The following is a 12,574-nucleotide window of genomic DNA, read 5'->3' as shown; positions in this document are numbered from 1 at the left end:
GAGCACATCAAAAGCCAAGTCATTCTCCTTTCTCTCGCTGAATCATTGCGGCCACCCTTAGAAGGGCATCACTATGTCTACTTTTATATAAAAGCAGATCTGACACCTGAGTGGCTCAGGGGCTCATCTCTTGGCCCCATAAGCAGCCAACTCTAACTCCCCCACCCCACCACTTTTTTTTGTGGACCTGCGCTTCTTCTTGGTGTCCATTTCTCGGGGCTGACTTTGCATGTGATGACTCAAAGATTTCTGCAATTTTTTTTCTCCTTTTGGGGAGTTGGGAGAGAATATTTAGTCATTATGTCCATAATCAGCCCCCATCTCACGAATGGTCACAACCCAAGTCCCGCAGTACAGCTGGGAGGCGGGGGTCATGGGGTTCCTGGCACCGCCTTGTCCCCCACCCCCACCGCCCACCCCCACCCGGGGACGCCAGGCGTGGTTGGCCGGCTGCCACTTCACTGCGGGCTCACACAGCTGTTTCCAGCCAAGGTGAGGGCTTCCTCTTAATGGTGTCGTTTACAAGTCCATAAATCGGGATGGAGCCGTTTCCGCCACTGGTCCCACCTCCCTGGGCTCTGGGGTCTCACCCTGAAGACTGGGGCCTCATTCCTGCCCTAAGAGCCCTCCTCTCTCACCAGCCCTGGAGCAGCCCGGTCATAAAGGCCCCCTCCCCTCCGAGGGCAGAGTTCAAAGCTTAGGCTTCCCAGGATCCCGTCCTAAACTGTCAGTCCCGCCCCGCTTTATGGCCCCTGCTCCCCCATCCATCGCTCAGCACGAGAGCCAAGCCCTGGGGTCTTATCTCCCAGCCGTGGAGATAAAGGCCACAGGGGCTCTGAAAAGCTGCCCACCCGAAGGTGCCTTGGCCCAGGACTCCCGCTGCTCCCTGGGGTGAGTATAATGAGTTTGAGGAAAGATGGCCTTTTTCAAACCGACAGGGAAGACAGACCCCCTAGGCGCTGGGATATTCCTCTATCTGACCTTCCCGGAACAACACTTCTGGTAGGAAGGCAGAGGGGACAACCCTGGACCCCCAGGGGCTCAGGCCTCCCTGGGTACCCCAGGCCAAGGTGATAATGAGGTGAGAGAAGATGGCGGCTTAATGGGCCTGTGCCCGTGGGGAAGGGAAGGAGGGCTTCCCCTGCCAGGCCCTGCAAGCTGCAGCCCCACAGGAAAGGGGAGCAGGCCAAGGTCACAAAGAACCTGTGAGAACCCCTCAGGCAGGCACTTACCCGTTTGTTCAAAACACAGAAGCAGAGAACCTTCGGCGCGCAGGCCTGTGCTAGGTGCTGTGGGCTCAGTTCAGCGGCGCATTGCTCACCCTCGGGGGTCTGGATGCGTGCACTCGAGCGAGGCAGGCGAGTCCTGAAGAGCAAATAGGAGTCTGCAGGGCTGAGAAAGGGCTTCCTTGGTAGCTCAGTGGTAAAGAATCCGTCTGCAATGCAGGAGACGTGGGAGAAGCAGGTTTGATCCCTGAGTCAGGGAGATCCCCTGGTGGAGAAAAAAATGGCGACCCACTCCAGTGCTCTTGCCAGAAAAATCTCATGGACAGAGCAGCCTCACGGGCTGCAGTCCATAGGGTCACAAAGAGTTGGACACGACTGAGCGACCACGTCCACACACAGGGCTGAGAAAGGGATTGAAGACAGCTGTAAGAGGGAAGACCCTGTAGGAAAGGCAGGATGCCTCCAGGGGCTGCCAGTCATGCAGGTGAGAGCGGAGGCCAAAGGCAGGGCCAGGGCAGACCCTCTCTTGACAACCTCATACTCTGAGGGGGAAAGGGGCCACGGGCTGCTGCATCGCTGCCTCCTGGCCTATGCTGAAACCAGAGACACTGCGCCTGGAGCCCTTTCTGGAAGCCAAGTGGGGAAGATCCGGCCCCCCGTGCCCTCCCCCACACGGTCCAGGCCAGGCAACTTGCCGTCACTGACACCAGCCTTGGTACTGGAATGACCAGGAGGAAGCACCAGGGACCCAGGGAGGGAAGAGTCTAGGGCACGGGTCACCTCGCACCCTGCCAGGACCCAAGCATCTGGTGGTCAACCGTGCCTCTGCACACAGCCCTGTGGAGACCACCCTGCTCTCAGGGAGCTTCCAGGGATGGCGACAGTGGGAGTCTCGCTTCTCAAGATAAAAACCGAGGCCCAGAAATGTGACAGCGGTAACAGCTAATGTCAGGTCAGCGCTGGTCTATCTGGGGAAGTAGAGACGGCTTCCCTGCAGGGGCAGATGCAGTCTTCGGAACCTCAGCATCCAAGCCTTTGTGCAAAGGAGAGGAAGCCCCTCCCTCTGGGCAGAGGAGGAGGATCCCCCCCCCCTCCCCGAGTGCACAGACCATTGAGGAAAGCATGCTGGACTGCAGCCTCCTTGCTTGGGCATCCTTGGGCACCTTGAATTAGTGAGAGAAGTAGAGAGGCCTGAGGAGGCTGCAGTCAGGCAGAGGCATCCATCAGTCCCACTATGGTGACCCAGCTTACTGCCGCGCCATCCCTTTATCTGTAGACTAAGCCTGATAACACCTATGCACTGGGCTTAAAGGTCCCAGAGTAGACGGCACGTCTTATTATTCCAGGGCCTCCAGAACAGAAGATGAAGGCGCCCAGAGCCCTGGATGTTTTCCTTCCTTCCTCACTCAGAGACAGGTCTTAGTTATTTGCTTCCTGTCTCCGTGTAATTACAGTACAAGGGCCTCATCCTCCAGGCCTGTTTTAGCGAAGGAGGAAGGAAGTCACAGGCCTTTTCGCGGGTAACTCCCCGCTCAGAGACGCCAGCTGGGAATTTGACTAATCTGTGATTGCAGCCAATAACCCCCGCGTGTTCCAGATCAAGGTCCTGCTCAGGCCAGTCAGGACCGCCCCCGTGGCCATCAATCAGCCACTGTTCTCAGGCACGACCTCCGGGGCACCCATCCTCTCCTGCAGCCTGGAGAGGACATGGCTGGGGAGGGAGGGAAGTCCCTCCAAGCACATCGTGGAGCACCAGGGCCAGGCCAGACACTGGCCGCTCTCACCAGCAGCTGGACTGTGAATACGTCCATGTGTGTGTCCCTTCTGGAGGGCCCAGGCAAGTGTGCACCGGGAAACACCCTTAATTCTGGCAGAGCTAGGAATCATCAGACAAGGATGCTTCTTCAGGTCCCAGCGTAGAGGCCCAGTGGATTCAGAAAGGACTGCGGGCTTTCTCCAGAGATATGCTGGAAGAAAAGTCATTTCCACTGAGTTGAAAGAACTAGACAGAACTCCAAAACTGGCTCTATTTTATGCCCTCAAACAAGTTCCTTCTTACTAGGCAGCAAACTCTTCTCTAGAAAAGGAGAGTAAGAATTTATAACCCCCAAGGGCCCTTCCAGAGCTGACAGCCTAGGGCACTGTGGTTCTGGGAATTACAAAGGATCCTGGCCTAGTTGGTGGTATGGATTAAAAGAGAATATTTATTTGTGAAAACTCAGCTCTAATGAAAAAAGGGAGACTTTCTTTTCAGGAAGCTGGCAGCAGGGTCCATTAAGCTTTCACAGAAAGAGTTATAAAGTTGTCTTGCAAACCAAGTTGGTCTTAATGAAGTATCTTGTACCTCAAAGAAGGAACTCCTGGTCAGTGTAGAAGAGTTTGAATCTTTGAAAAGAAACCACCTTTATCGGTGAAAGTGGCAACAAGCAGGAAGATCCCAGTGAAGGTCCACAAGCATTAAAAAGGATGATGTAGGGCTTCCCTGGTGGCTCAGAGATAAAGAATCCACCTGCCATAGCTCAGCCCGGAGCTCTGTGATGACCTAGAGGAGTAGGGTGGGGTGGGAGGTGGGAAGGAGGTTCAAAAGGGAAGGGACATGTGTATACCTATGGCTGATTCATGTTGATGTATGGCAGACACCAGTGCAACATTGTAAAGCAATTATTCTTCAATCAAAAATAAATAAATTTTTAAAAATACTCATCTGCCAATGTAGGACCCACAGGAGACACGGGTTCAATCCCTGATGCGGGAAGATCCCAAAAGCCAAGGAGCAACTGGGCCCGAGTGCCACTTAAGCAACAAGAGAAGCCACCACAAGGAGAGGTCTGTGCACAGCAACGGGAAAGTAGCTGCCACTTGCCACAACTAGAGAAAAGCCTACGCGGCAACAAAAATCCAGCACAGTCAAAACTTAAAAAAAAAAAAAACAACCTTTTTTTTAAAGAAGGATTGTGTTTCAGCTAGAATTTAAGAAATCTATGGCCTTATTCATCCCACACTCACAAAGTGCTTGCCTGCTCTGTGTCAGGCCTTATGCTGAACATGGAGAAATAAGACCCCACTCTTGCCCTCAACCGGGGTCCACTCTAGAAGTCATAGGGATGAGTCCCCACAGAAGAATCTTCAGAAACATCACAGGCCGGGGAGATGGGCTGATCAAGAATCATCACCTCCATCTTACAAAACAGAGGCTCAGAGAGGTGCACTCAATTGTCTAAGGCCTCGCAGACAGAGAACGGAAGAGGAGTTTGCAGATTCTACTCTTCTGACTCCCGGGTCAGAGCTCTTTTCCACCCCTTCTGTATCTATCTGTGACAGAGGACCCAAGACCAAGACATTAGGGACATACAGGGACCTCCTGTATGGGGTTGATACTCCATGAGTACTGTTGACTTGACCAACTGGGTTCTTGCCTCCATGACTCTAGACAAAGGCTGGATTGCCTCTTTCTAAGCCCTTGATTTACTTCTCTCCAGGTCTTTCATGCTGAGTGTTTGTTAGAGGATTGTGGTTTCTGCAAACGGAAAAATCCAAAAAGCTACTGCTCTTATAATTCCCTTAATCCCGCTGGTATTCCAAGCACAAACCTCAAAACATGCTGCTCATTTCCTCCAAAAATTGCAAACACTTCTATCCATCACCATGGCAGGAAGACAAAGAAGAGCCTGGGATTTAGGCAGACCCCAGGCTCCTGTCCCTGCATCATTTTGAGCGAACATTGGCCTTTTGGAGCCCCATTGGTCCAATCGGTAAAATGGGAAGAATATCTTGAAAAGATGTTGGAGGATCACATGAAATGAAACAGAGATTCTACCACACTGTGGCTTGGCTCTTTAGCAAAATAAGTTTCGTTCTTTACCTCCACTCCATTCCATGATAGAACTTAGGCAAATCCCTCCAATGGTCAATTTTCTTGCTGCAAGAGTTTTTCTATCCTCAGATTCTCTTTCCCACTGTCATTCCAGATCCATGTGAACTGATAGTCAAAACTGATCCACCTGAACTGACGATGGAGAATTCAGATTCTCCAGAATTCTTTGTATAGCTTCCTGGCCCAGCTTGATCCGCTAGAGCAGCATAAGTGCACACATTTGATCCCAAGGAGAACTCGTGGTGAGGAACGATTTCCCTTGCTAGCTTCAACTTGAAATACACAACCATAGGGACTCTGGGGGTTCTTTTCATTGGGAAAGAACTAGCCTCATCACAACCAGAATCATCTCCTCTGTCAGGGCCCATAGCTGCAGGATCTGGCTTCTAAGTTTTTCAGGGTCCTACCAAATATCCGAAAGTGTTTAAAAAAACAATTTTATGCTCTCAAACACAATTCAAAAACTGCAAAATCAAAGTGGATGTTTAATTAAATATCTTAAAAAATGTAGCATTATGTCATCTGCCACTTCTTTAATCGTTAAATTTATCACTCATGAAATTTTCATTACGTTAGAAAACAATGCATAGTTTATAGTTTCTGGCTTTGCATGAGTTTCCACACAGGCCAAGAAAAAATTGAACTTACTATAAATTAACGATGCCACCCATAGTTAAATAATTTCAAAGACAAAATTGTGGGAGTTCATATGAATTTTTTATAGCAGAAGACTAAACAAAAACCCTCTGACGTGAAATGTAGATGTAACATATTGGGCAGAGTCTCCAAATATAAGGGTATAAGGGCCTTCAGTGGTCCTTCAAGAGTCCACATCATTGACTGATTGGTTCCGATATTTTCACCAAGAGATAGGCACCATCCCTTTCACCCCCTAGACTGCCCAGCAAGTTTCAAGAGCTATCAGATATTTGCTCAGCCAAGAATTGGGTGCCATCTTCAAATGCTGGACTGGACAACTCACCCTTTCCTCTAGCCCCTTCTGCCAAGCATTCCTCCAGCTAATAAAACCCTGGTCATCCAACACTGGGTTAATATTTACTCAGTATAAACCATTCTAAAGACTGAAGGCCACACTAAAGTTAAAACATTAAAAAGGAAGTCTTACCTCCTGGGTCAGTGTTACAATTTTCTGGGAGAGGACTTTGATCACAAGTGGTGTTATCTGGAGGAGAAGCCAGACCTCCAGGACAGAAGAAGGATACTTAGGTCCATCTAGATATTCCAGATCCATCAGGGGCTGACACTGCAGAAATGCTTTTTTTATTCCCTTATAGACTTCAGTTTCCATGAGGGTGATGACCTCCAAGAGAATATTGTGAGCAACCAGTGAAATGGGTTTCTGCTCAGATTTCAGAAACCTAAGACACATTGTCTGATGTGACATGGTTATGTATCATTTGGTCAAGAATTTTTTTTTTACTTTAGTGTGATGATAAGGACTTCTGATGGAAATAACTGTTGCCTCATTAACAATAGACACTGAGATCATTCTGAATGGTGATTTTTTTAAAGAAGGTCATGTTAGTGCATCTCCATCCCATGTACTTCTTCTACCGTGGGATGATAACCTTCCTCCATGGAGCAGTGGAGTCCACGTTATCCACAATCAAACCCAGGTAGAGTTTTGCAACTGCCCCCAGCAGTGGAATCTGGAGGAAATGAGGCCAACTGACTTTCAAGGCAAGCTCACAAGAGATAATAAAGTTTCTACCTGACTGTCTCTTGGGACTTGGAACTTTGGAATCCTGAGCTGCTGTGTAAGCAGCCAGCCTGCTCTGAAGTCACAGCGCTGGGAGGAGACAGAGAAGATACTCAGTGAGCCTCAGACACTAGTGCTCAATACCTCTAAGTAATAGAAAAATCATTTGACTCATTTATTTTATCCGTTTTGCTTATCTGTGTTTATAACATTTCTGTTGTTGTTGTTCTGCCACTAAGTCATGTCCAATTTGACCCACGGACTGCAGCACGCCAGCCTTCCCTTGTCCTTCACTATCTCCCGGAGTATGCTCCAAGACGTGTCCATTGACTCAGTGATGCTATCCAACCATCTCATCCTCTGTCGCTCCCTTCTCCTCCTGTCCTCAATCTTTCCCAGCATCAGAGTCTTTTCCAATGAGTTTCCAACATTTCAGTAGCAAACATATATTGTTTTTTTCAAAATAAGTTAGTTTTTTAAAATTCCACTCATGCCCCCACCTTCTCAAAGCATCATCAGGCCATGGCTAATATCTACACTGAATTCTAGCCACTGACTCTTTGCATAATTCAACATAATAACTGCTTGCTCCAGGATCCCAACAAGTTTTGACTGGTGGCCAGATGCCAGAAATCCCCATGCATGTCAGTCTAGATGAGTGGATCCAATGTGTGTGTTTACCACAGTTAGATCCACCAGCCCAGCTACCCCAGAGGTGGAGCAAGCTTTCCTGAGGCCAGAGCATCTGTTTGTTGTTTTTGCTGTTGTTGTTTGTTTTACTATGGGAAACTAAAACTTTTTACTCATGCATTCATCAAATATTAAGTAAGCCCTGCTATGTGGTGTGCCCAGCACAGGTTTGGGTGCTAGACATCCATGTGTGAGTTGATGCAAGGTTTTTATCTTCAGTGAAAAATACAGATGAAGCAAATGATCTGAATGTGTGGCATAAGTGCTGTGAGAAGGGATGCCCTGGAAACAAAAACAAAGGGCACACCTGGCCCAGATATGGAGATTCAGGAAGGTTGCTCAGATAAAAGGGCTTCCCTGGTGGCTCAGATGGTAAAGAATCTACCTGAAATGCATGCAGGAGACCTGGGTTTGATCCCTGAGTCTATAAGATCCCTTGGAGGAAGGAATGGCTACCCACTCCACTCTTCTTGCCTGGAGAATTCCATGGACTGAGGAGCTTGGTGGGCTATAGCCCATGGGGTTGCAAAGAGTCAGACCAAATAATGGCATATAATAATGGGACAATAAGCAATCCCAGTGTCACATGGTATTGTGAGGTTTGACATAGATCAAATATTTATGTCCTCCCAATAGCCTTATGTGGAAATTCTAATACCCCCACTCCCACCCAGTGTGATGGTATAGTGCCTTTGGGGTGATGAAGTCATGAGGGTGGAGCCCTCATGAATGGAATTAGTGCCCTTGCAAAGCACACCCCAGAGAGCTCCCTTCCTTTTTCTTGCCATGTAGGGACACAGCAAAAAGACAACTGGCCTAGCTGTCTGTGAACAAGGAACCAAGCTCTCTCCAGACACCAAATCTGCCATCCTTACATCCTTTTCTCCAGGCCTGAGAAAAATGAATGTTTGCTGTTCAACTTCTCCACGTCTCTTTTTATTATAGCAGCTGAAGCGGGCTAAGAAAGCAAATGAGATCATCCTTGCGAGCACACTTAGCAAAATAGAAACGCAAGATGTGGTGGGCCGTCCCCACCCCCACTGCCTCTGGCTGTTTCTGTAAAACAGCCGTGATTCTGACTGAGCGTGAAGCTTCTGTTTTCCATGTTGGTGAGCACAGAAAACCTCGAACCATGACCCTGACCTGGGTCTTTGTTTGCCGTCGTCTCTTGTACTGTTGTGTACTACTCACGAAAAGTCAGGCCAAGAGACCCTTTCTTGCTCCAAGGCCAGTGGCCAAGGTCCAGTGTGCTGCTGGGGACATGTCCCTCCTGCCAGCCTGGCTTGACTGTGCTGCTGGCCAGGTGGGGCTTGTGAGACCAGTGCCCTTAATTTGTTCTGACGTCCAGCCCAGGGGAGCACCAGTCCTCCGGGAAGCCGGGAAAGCCTGTCATGTCCCCCCAGTCTTCACTGGAACTGAGGGTCGAGGGCCAGCGCGCTGCCCTTTTCTTGCAGCGACTGCCTTGAGTGAGTTGCTCAGAATCCTGGCTCTAGTCTCCAGCCCATATGTGTCCCCCACCCCCACCCCCATGTCGCAAGACATCATCATTGGAGGCTGTTTCTATCTGGAAAGTCCTGCCATCCCCCCGAGGGTCCCTAGACAAAAAAAAAAAAAAAAACCAAACTGGCCAGCCGGGCCGGCTATCTCCTGCTTCTTCCTCACCAGCTGCCTCTCTCCCCGCCATTTGTTCCACCCAAAACGAATTCGGACCATTTGCTCCAGCCAGCCAGGCCCCAAATGGGACCTCAGACCTTTCCCTTCATGTAACTTCTGCCAATTCTTTACATCTCTGTTGAAGTGTCACTTCCTCCAAGAAGCCTATCCAGAACTGCCAGCCTTGTGTCCCTGCGGAGACCCCACAGACACGCATCACGTATCTGTCACACTCTATTGTGAGTGCTGGGACCTGGGTGGTCAACGGCATTTCTGCTCCTCCCCACTTCCATCTACGTCCACTCACCCAGGTGCATGGGGGAGTCTTTGGTAAAACAGAGACCAAGGTTTGCTGGCAGAGATGTTATCCTGAACGAGCAGTCCGTGCTGGCCACAGAGGTTTGTCTCTCTCAAATACTAAGCTCCGAAGGCCCAGTACGATCTCTCCTGGGGGAAGACTGAAACCGGGTCAGAACCTCCGGGTGGTCTCACTGAGCAGAGCCCTTGGGAAATGATCGTCTGTGCCAAATTGGCCAGCTTTCTTTTCTGCACACTCCTCTCAGGAGCTCTCAGGAGGTGGGTGCTTTGCAAATTTTGAAGACTGGAATGAGTGTGAATACTAACCATGCTTCTCCAAGCCACTGTGACGGTTTTTGAGGAACACCTGTTGATATCTTAATGCCTCCCACCATCACTGTTTCATAGAACACAATTTGGCAAATACTACCCTAAAAGTATTTATGAATTTGAGTTCCAAAAGGGCCAGATATCAATATATATCTCACTCTTTGGGAAGATTTTATTGGTATTTTTCAATACATCATACAAAGCCTTCTTTGTCAATGGCAGCTTTGTTTCTTTCTCTCTCTCTCTCTTTTTTTTTTTTTTTTTTGTATTTATTTATTTATTTGACTGTACCAGGTCCGATTTGCAGCTCTCAAGATCTTCAATCATCATTGCAGCATGCAGGTTCTTGTTTTTGTGGCATGTGGTATCTAGTTCCATGACTAGGGATTGAAACCAGGCTCCCTGCATTGAGAGTGTGGAGTCTTAGCCTCTGAATCAAAGGAAGTCCCAAGGCAGCTTTGTTTCTTGCTGATGCAGGGAACCATGTTTGTGAGTCTTTCCCTTATTACTATGGCTACTAGGAAGCTCAGAATTGAGTCCTGGCCCACATCCGGCTACTGCTCAGGCTTTCCAAGGGCAAATTCTGTCTTCTAACGTTTTCTCTGTTACCATCTTATTCCTTCTATCTTTATTTAGTCTTAGCCATTGATTCTTTTATTGGTTGCAAACCTGTTTTACTGGTATGCCAAAATCCATCTGAATATGAGGCAAGGTGTATAGATATAAAAGCATGTGTGCATGCCTGTATGCTCAGTCGTGTCCAACTCTGCAACCCTGTGGACTGCAGCCCACCAGGCTCTTCTGTCCATGGGACTTCCCAGGCACGAATACTGGAATGGGTTGCAGTTTCCTCCTCCAGGGGATCTTCCTGACCCAAGGACAGAACCCAAGTCTCCAGTGGCTCCTGCATTGGCAGGTTGATTCTTTATCACTGGGCCACCTGGGAAACCCCGTATATAAAAGTAAACTAGTATGATATTGTCAACAATGATGATAGCAAAACACTTTCATGCCAAATCCCATAGTTATAAAATAAGCACCAGCTCTTTTCCAACAAGGAGAAGAGGACCCAAGATGGATTTCCTCCTGGGCTGAATTTTCACGTTTAACCCTTTCACTCTACTCTTCAAAGTCAGAAGAAATACCCCCCTCTCTTCCCCCACACGCCTTGAGAGACTGAAACAAAACCACCCTCAAGATCAAATAGATTACGTTAATGACACAGAGAAGACAGGATGGTCTGTGTCCATTCTCTGAGCTCCCAAACAACAGGCTTTTGTGCTCAGGGGAGAGGTGGGGGGCTGCGGACACTTGATAAGTTATATCTACTGTGGGGCGGGGGTGGGTTGCCAGGCTCACACTCCAGCCCTCAAGTTTCCACAAGTTGGGTAGACAGAGGGCCTCTGATTCTTAGCCACTATCCCACCAGTGAGGACCCCTGCCTGCCCAATACCAAACAGCCTTCTGAGGACCCATGGGGAACTTGAGGCTCCAGATGGCCCTAGCCTATTGGAACCTTCTTCCTCCAGACAAACTCTTGAATCCTCTTGCCTTCTGACAACTTGACAGTGAAGAGACTCACACGGAGTAGCAACCCTTCTGTCTGCCTCTCCTCCCTGCAGGGAGCTAGATGCCATCACCCCTCGTCCTTCTCTCTGGACAGCCGCCGTGTTCTCACGCTCAGCATATCCTTGTCCAGGAGCAGACCCGGGGCTGTTGTCTGCATCCTGTTCTGGTTCTTCTCGGAGACCATGAGCCCTGGGGAGGTCAGGGTACAGAGTACCTCTCTCTTCTCTGTGTTTACACCTCTCCCTCAAACAGCTGAAGAACCCTCTTTTGCAAGAAGAGCAATGGTCTAAATAAAGCAGCAGAGAGGCCTGATGCTGGAGAAGCTGTCGCCTTCATGTCGCCCTAGATGTGAAGGGACAGTGCAAACCACCAGAGGTACACTTTCCCATCATTAGTTCTCTTGTCTGCCCCAGCTGGTGTGAGCCCTGGAGGACTGGAACCCTATAAATTCCAACACTGAATCCCAGTGTCTCCACTAGTGCTGACCTCTGAGTATGCTGTCAACAAATTAAGGGGAGAGAAAAAGGGTAGAAAAGGGACTAAAAAGGGGAAGGAAGTTTATATCTCAATTAAAAAATAATAACTCGGACTTCCCTGGTGGTACAGTGGATAGGAACCCTGCGAGTGCAGGGGACACCAATTCAACCCCTGGTCCAGGAAGATTCCAATGCCATGGAGCAACTAAGTCTGGGCAACTACTGAGCCTGCACATCTAGAGCCTGTGCTCCGCAACAAAAGAAGCCATCACAATAAGAAGCCTGTAACTAGAGAAAGCCCATGTGCAACAACAAAGACCCAGTGCCACCAAAAATAAACAATAATAATAATAACTGAAAACAAAGTAGAGAAAGACACTAGAATTGAGAGTGGAACCTTGAGGGCTGAGATGCCAGATGCTTTATTCCTCATCTCCCAGAGTCTTCGCATGACCATAAGAGTTTGGATGTTCTCCTGAACCTCATCTCAGAGACAAGGATACAGCATCAGGTAGGAAGCAACTAGTCAAGGTTTGGACCCAGTTCCAGTTACCTCTTCTGCTCCACCCAGGCCAGCCCAGGATGCAGTGTGATAATGTGTATGGAAGTTACGGGCAACACCACTGCTCTTGTTTTATTATTATCACAGACCTGGAGGCCAGGTATATCAATTGTAGCTCAATTTCTTGCTGTGAAATCTTGGGCAAGTTCCTTCTCTCTCAACCTCAAAGTATACATC

Source organism: Cervus elaphus, chromosome 11, assembly GCF_910594005.1.
Source record: "Cervus elaphus chromosome 11, mCerEla1.1, whole genome shotgun sequence".
NCBI lineage: Eukaryota > Metazoa > Chordata > Mammalia > Artiodactyla > Cervidae > Cervus > Cervus elaphus.
This window is presented reverse-complemented; position numbering follows the sequence as displayed.